General features: G+C 37.5%; 1 long non-coding RNA gene across 2 annotated transcripts; it reads left to right on the top strand.

The window, feature by feature from the left end:
- The first annotated feature begins 253 nt into the window (after positions 1-253).
- Positions 254-6,227, top strand: LOC138947488 (uncharacterized). 2 transcript variants are annotated; one of them, XR_011449679.1, is made up of 4 exons: positions 254-786; positions 1,578-1,647; positions 2,351-2,429; positions 4,434-6,227. It is a non-coding gene; the product is annotated as an uncharacterized lncRNA (long non-coding RNA). The 2 variants fall into 2 exon arrangements; XR_011449678.1 differs by having other exon boundaries at positions 254-1,416.
- Positions 6,228-6,834: the final 607 nt, after the last annotated feature.

Raw genomic sequence — 6,834 nt, 5'->3', positions numbered from 1 at the left:
AGTCTAAACTGAATTATCGCCACGCATACACATCTGATTTGTAGGGCAAACTAGTGACAAAACATTGAGTGTATGCTGTGATTCGTCTGGAAAATCAAAAAGCAAGTCGACATGCAAAGCATCCCGTCCCAACCCCCACCCAACAAATACCTACAATCTAATCATCAGAGCACTTTTGGTCCTTAAATGGAACATGTTTTTTTTCTTTCTTGTTTGTTACATGACTGTTGTTGTTGCTGTAATTGTTGAATTTTTTGTTTGTAGTTTTCTTTTCTTTTCACCCAGTGAATAAATGGCTTTCGTGAAAGGCATGTTAAAGTGTAACTAAACAAGCAAAAAGGAAAAACATCGTTCAGCAACCTTTACACTTTGATATGAAGAAGGGCCTCATATACTGTCGAACTGCGAAAAAAAAAAAAAATTCTCTCACTCGGACACTGTTTGACGGACATGTGAAGTGCGCGCCAGGAACGACAATCTTCTTAGTTTACATGATTAATGCCCTTAATTTTTGGTTCTGGTACTTTCAGTTCCGTCTGTTGTCATCAATCTACCAAAATAAAAGATCAAACGGAGTTTTCGATTTTTATTTCATGGTTCAGAAAAATATTGCTTATTTTCTGAAGTCAACCGTTTTAGCGAATTTTTCTTTGATTCTTAAAAGTCATTTCAGATTTTTGAAAAATAGTTAACGGTTAGTAATTACCAATATATCGTAAACAAACATATCGATAGGTTTTGGTAAGAAGACACAAGTGCGATGAATGTGGTACCAGTATTTTTGTGGTAAGTAAGGATGCATTTCTTTGCTGTAAGCACATTTACAATGCACATTTAATCTGTTTAGCAACATAAACGAAAGCATGGTACAGTGCCGCTTGTTTGTGGTCTATCTTTTCGCGGCAGATGCGTAACAATTAGGGTCTCAGTTGGAAAAAAGCTGCTCGGAACCAGAGCAGATTTGGCTTGGGTTCTTTGAGTGTGAATGATCGACGAGTGGCTTGACATTTTTAACGAATCATTACTGTAGCCTACTTGAAACCATCATCTGTTTCTGAATTTGTCATCAGTTATGATTGAGCAGTCTCATAGGAATCGTCCATAAAATGTTAAACCGAAAAAGGGCAGACGATTCTGAATCACACAGGCTGCTGTACAAAATCAGATCTAAAACGATATTTTGAACTGCGACGTCTGCGTAAATGCCCTGTAACAAAATACCTTGTCCTGGTCATGTGTATACACATCAGCTTCTATTGGGAAGATCAGTATTTTATATTAATCACAAATACAAGATTAGAAATAGTTCTGAAGATCGCCTTTGATTTCGGTTTCAGCGGCAAACTAGCAGATCTGTCCAAACCGGCATCGTTTCATGATTGAAACTTGAATAATCCCAAATAGATCTGAGTGGGGGTAAGTTTTATAGTATTTCAATTTTTTACGGCAGTTTTATTTAAAGATAGTGTAGTGGATGTCTCTGGTGAAGACTACAGTTATATGAATTTTTTGTTGTAATATTAAAATGATTGTTCTTTATTTACACAATTGAATAATTTGTATTTATTTGTTTGCAGATGACGGCATACTGAGTGCTCCAAGAACATACGCCTGCTGGCATTTTGTGTCTTTTCTGAAGACGTCGAGGCAAGCAGAAGTCACGGTCCTGGCCACACACACACAATGACATGAACAAGAAATGATATTTTCTCATGGGCATATCCAGTATTAAAACTTTATTACCATGCAAACGGAACGATTAGAATTTAGAGACGGTCATCGGTCACACACACACACACACACACACACACACACACACACACACTGGGCGGATCCGGAGGGGGGTTCCGGGGTTTCCGGACCACTTAAGAGCCGGCCTTTGTATTCTAAGTGACGATTTTGGAAAGAAGTTGGCTAATTAGTTTGCTCAGGTTGCGCCAGATCGATTAATTGTCCTTGTTGTGATTCAAATTTTTCTTCTTAATATATTTACTTTTTTGGAAGGTGTATTGGGGGATGTTTCTTGGCTCAGATTGATCCATTTTCCTTGTTTTTATCAACATTTGTCGGACCCCCCCAAGGAGGTTGAACGCTTCGCGTCTTCAACTAAACGCTTCGCGTCGTCAAATTGTCCCTAAAAGAAATTTGGAAACTCCCCCTTAAAAATGATGTGATCCGCCCCTGCACACACACAAACACACACACAAATAGAGAAGTAATAAATGGATACAGTTTTTCTTTATTTAAATTACAATCAGATGTGGTCGTAGAACAGGCACTGTAAACATAACCTAGCATATGATATACCACTTGTGTGATGTTTCGGTCAATATCTTTATTTTCCTTTCAGAAATACATTGGCGTTTTGAATGTCAAGGGAAGTGATACAAATGCTGCAGCAGGCTATCAAGAACGCGAAGGCAAACAAGGTAAATAAATACCTACTTCTGACATTAGTTTACTTATTAACTCTTTCTATACTGGCCATTATCTCCCCAGTCTCTCCCCAGAAACTGGCCATTTGCATGGGTTTGCAAAAAAATTCTCAAAAATAAACAAAACAAGATGCAGCCTTCAAACTCATAGGTTTTATTGTGAATATATTGCTAAAACATATGCCAAAGTTTGGTTTCATTGTTGTGAAAAAAAAAAAATATGATGTCCAGAATTTATGGGTATATTTTACGCAATACGAAAAAGAGGGTATGTATTTTGACTTAGAAGCATTTTTTCTTATGAAGGCTCTGTTTGCAACAAAACTGTTTCTGTTTACTTGTATGAAGATTGTGCTAACACAAAAAAATAACAAATACCAACTGATTTTCCATTTGGTGGTCATGTAAGCATTGTGAACATGTCCAAAAAATCTGATCACACACCATGTGGTCGACATGCAGACCTGAACGGCCAGTGTATGGTGGCAGAGTTGGAAAATAGGAAAAGTCTTGATGCCAATCCTTCATCAAAAACCGAAGAAAATCGTCATTGTAATAAGTTTGCTTTATTCTAAATCAAACGACTAGGATAGATGGACAGACACAACGACAAACACATTCAATTCTATGTAAAACATACACAATGCGCACGTTAACAAGCTGGCCATAACAATGTGCCCATCGTGCATGAAGTGTGGCTTTGGTCGGATCAGTAGCCGTGCTTTGTCTGCGATGCTAAACATGAAATTTTGTTAAAGCGACGATTTAGCAATGTTGTTGTTGCTGCTGCTGCTGTCTGTTCTTGTCACGACATCTCGCCATATAACAGTTTTTTCCCTCCTGATTCTGAGAAGAAGCTGATTTTCACTTGGAGCATTCTCAAAGAAACTTAGCGTATGTTAAGAAAAATGAGTGTACTCCACACTTTGTCTTTTGTTGTTCGTTGTCGTTGCATGTCTACCGTTCCACAGCCACCTAATATAAGTGCAAGTGTTAAATGACGTATTTCCACAAAAGACTGCTTGCAGAGAATCATGTGATGCCAATGACAGGTAAGGACATGTGGTAATACATACTACGTTTTGGAACCAGGGAAAATGCAGCACAAATTATTTATCAACTAAATTGATTGACTTGTGCACCATGACAAAAGTTTTCTTTGATCCATAAAAGGTCTTTTGCCAGAAAAATTGCTCTGAACATCAAGTACCCTGCAAGTTGTCACACATTTACATTATTGAAATAAAAAGAAAACACACCAGTAACCAGGTTAGGTACGTTAATATCTATAATCAATATCTCGGCACGTTACTGCCTTCTTCGGGATGGTAAGCTGAACATTATTGAACGAAATAATCGGTTTAGATTGTATACTTTGATTCCTGAACGAAGAAGCAGAGGTACTGCATACAACTAGGACTGTAATATCAGCTTTTGCCTGAAACACACACACATACACTTATAAAATTAATGCAATGTCATTGTATGAAGCCAGAACAATCACTAACTTACATAGTTGGTCACACAATTACCCATCACTGAACAATAAATCGAAGTCGGGTGGATTCAATGACTAAAGCAGTAAAGGCTTTGAAAAAACCCTCATCACAAAACATCCCCCCCCCCCCAAAAAAAAAATGAAATAAAACAGGTTGTGTATATATAGCGCAGTAAACACCATGCAGGTACAAGCGAAGATTTGACAGAGATTATCCTTGTTTTATATAGCACACATTTTCTAGTCTCTCTATCTCTCTCTCTCTCTCTCTCTCTCTCTGGAAAGTAATTTATTGACCTGTGGGTTATTTGCGTTTGTATACACATTGGTGATTCGTAAACTATGTTGAAAGAGATTGTCAAACAATATTATATGGGGTGTCTTAAAAAAAAATGTATATCAACAAAATCTGTCATTATTATCAGGCACACGGTTTTAACAAAGCTATGTCACGGAGTGCAACATAACTGGCTTAAAAAGTCGTGTTTTTGTGTGTGCAGGATATTCGCTAGGACAGGACCTCAAGCTGAACCAGCACAACAGCGATGCATTCTTCCATGGCTTCCACAAAAGTCTTTCACCTATAGCGGGCATTGCATACAGACAGTCCCTAACCCTCCTTTTTAAAAATTCTTTAGACCAATTATCCCTCTGTTCCCATGTTAAACATGGAATAATTCTGGACAAATGCGAGGACGTTAGCTTTTTTAATTTTATTTTTTTATCATTTTACTTATCATTAAAACTTGTTTAGATTTCGATTCGTAAACCATTTACAGTAATCCTTTGTTTTTTAACTTTGTTCATCTTACCACAGTCACTTCGTTGTTTAGATTTATCATTAAATTTGTTACCATTATGCAGGAAAAATGTAGAATAAAACCAGGAGAGCTTTCGGTAGAAGATATTTCCTGTGTCAAAAGTTATTGCTTATTCTGATTGATGGGTGCTCCAAACTAAGTTATTTTGACTGCCTTATTCGAATTCATTTCGAAGACAGGGCTGAGAAGTGGAGAAGCTTAGGAGAGTATCGTAAAAATTGTCTGGGTGTTTATGCAAAACTTTCGAATATGTCAGATTTTACTTTAGAGATTTTAAATACTGTTAACTGACAGAAATGCTATAACTTCTACACCAATTGACTGGATAACTTCATATTCAGCATACTTAAACTTGATTTTATGCATGTGCAGTTCACAAAGTGGCAAATTTGTAGGTTAAATTATCTAACTTTTGCATCACCAATGACACCAACGCTTTCGTGTCTGAGGATTGCCCTGAACCTAGCTGTAACTGCATGCTTTCTTCAGGTCATCGATAGCCTGGGGGTTGAAGGGGATGTTTTTACATACTCAGACATTCAAAATAATCAAAAAGGTAAAAGCCTGAAGGGTTTAAATTAGGTAAAAATGGCTACCGCTCAATGTCAAAACTCGTTCTGTTTAGTCGACCCCCGAATTTGGAGAAAAAAATTAAAATTGCATAAAAGTCAGACCATTCAATTTACAAAATTGCCACTTACTGGAAAGGCAGAACATAAACTGAAGTTAATGAATACCATATATAAAATAATTGGTTCAACAGATGCAGAAGTAATTTGCATGGTTGTGGGTGTACTTTTTAGGGGGGGTCAACCCTGTAGAAGAGACGATTTTCTTTAATTATCAATCCGTAATATATTGTTTGTTATGCATACAAGATTAACATTGACAAATACTTCAAGACTCCTCATTGATCTTAAGAAATGCTGTGGGTTTTTTTTTTTTGTTACTGACTGATTCACTTTCTATTCACTTTACTCTACATAAGTCACGACAAGAAAAGCAAGGGAGGTAATTTCTTCGGAAGAGGTAATTCTCTCCCCTCAGAACGATTGTTGTAGTTTGTTTGATTTTGTTCCCTTCTAATAAGTATTATTTAAAATAGATCTTTACATCTTGATGTGAAAGGCGCAGTACCCCCCTCCCCCCAGGATGTTAAATTCTAGGTTGTGTCCATGTAAAATCCTGATCCTAGTCAAGATCCGAGTTGGTTTTTCATGCAACTGTGCCTCTTTATGCCACTCAATTAGACATACTTTGCACTCCATAATTGCACGAAACTAAGTACAGGAAATACGTTGTTGTCGTGTTTTTATTATTACATAATGAAATAAACAAGAAGGGCAAAGCCCATACGACTCACATGCTTGACCTTCTGCTTTACACATTTTTCCTACCAAAATACATGTGACCTTGACCCAAGGTCAAGGTCATCCAAGGTCATGCAACACAAAGCTGTTAATTCAAGACATAGGAAGTACAATGGTGCTTATTGGCTCTTTCTACCATGAGATATGGTCACTTTTAGTGGTTCACTACCTTATTTTGGTCACATTTCATAAGGGTCAAAGTGACCTTGACCTTGATCATATGTGACCAAATGTGTCTCATGATGAAAGCATAACATGTGCCCCACATAATTTTTAAGTTTGAAACAGTTATCTTCCATAGTTCAGGGTCAAGGTCACTTCAAAATATGTATACAATCCAACTTTGAAGAGCTCCTGTGACCTTGACCTTGAAGCAAGGTAAACCAAACTGGTATCAAAAGATGGGGCTTACTTTGCCCTATATATCATATATAGGTGAGGTATTGAATCTCAAAAACTTCAGAGAAAATGGGAAAAATGTGAAAAATAGCTGTTTTTTAGACAACATTTATGGCCCCTGCGACCTTGACCTTGAAGCAAGGTCAAGATGCTATGTATGTTTTTTGGGGCCTTGTCATCATACCCCATCTTGCCAAATTTGGTACTGATAGACTGAATAGTGTCCAAGAAATATCCAACGTTAAAGTTTTCCGGCCGGACGGACGGACGGACGGCCGGACGGACGGACGGACGGACGGACGGAGGACGAC

This window comes from Littorina saxatilis, linkage group LG14 (assembly GCF_037325665.1).
Source record: "Littorina saxatilis isolate snail1 linkage group LG14, US_GU_Lsax_2.0, whole genome shotgun sequence".
NCBI lineage: Eukaryota > Metazoa > Mollusca > Gastropoda > Littorinimorpha > Littorinidae > Littorina > Littorina saxatilis.
This window is presented reverse-complemented; position numbering and strand designations above follow the sequence as displayed.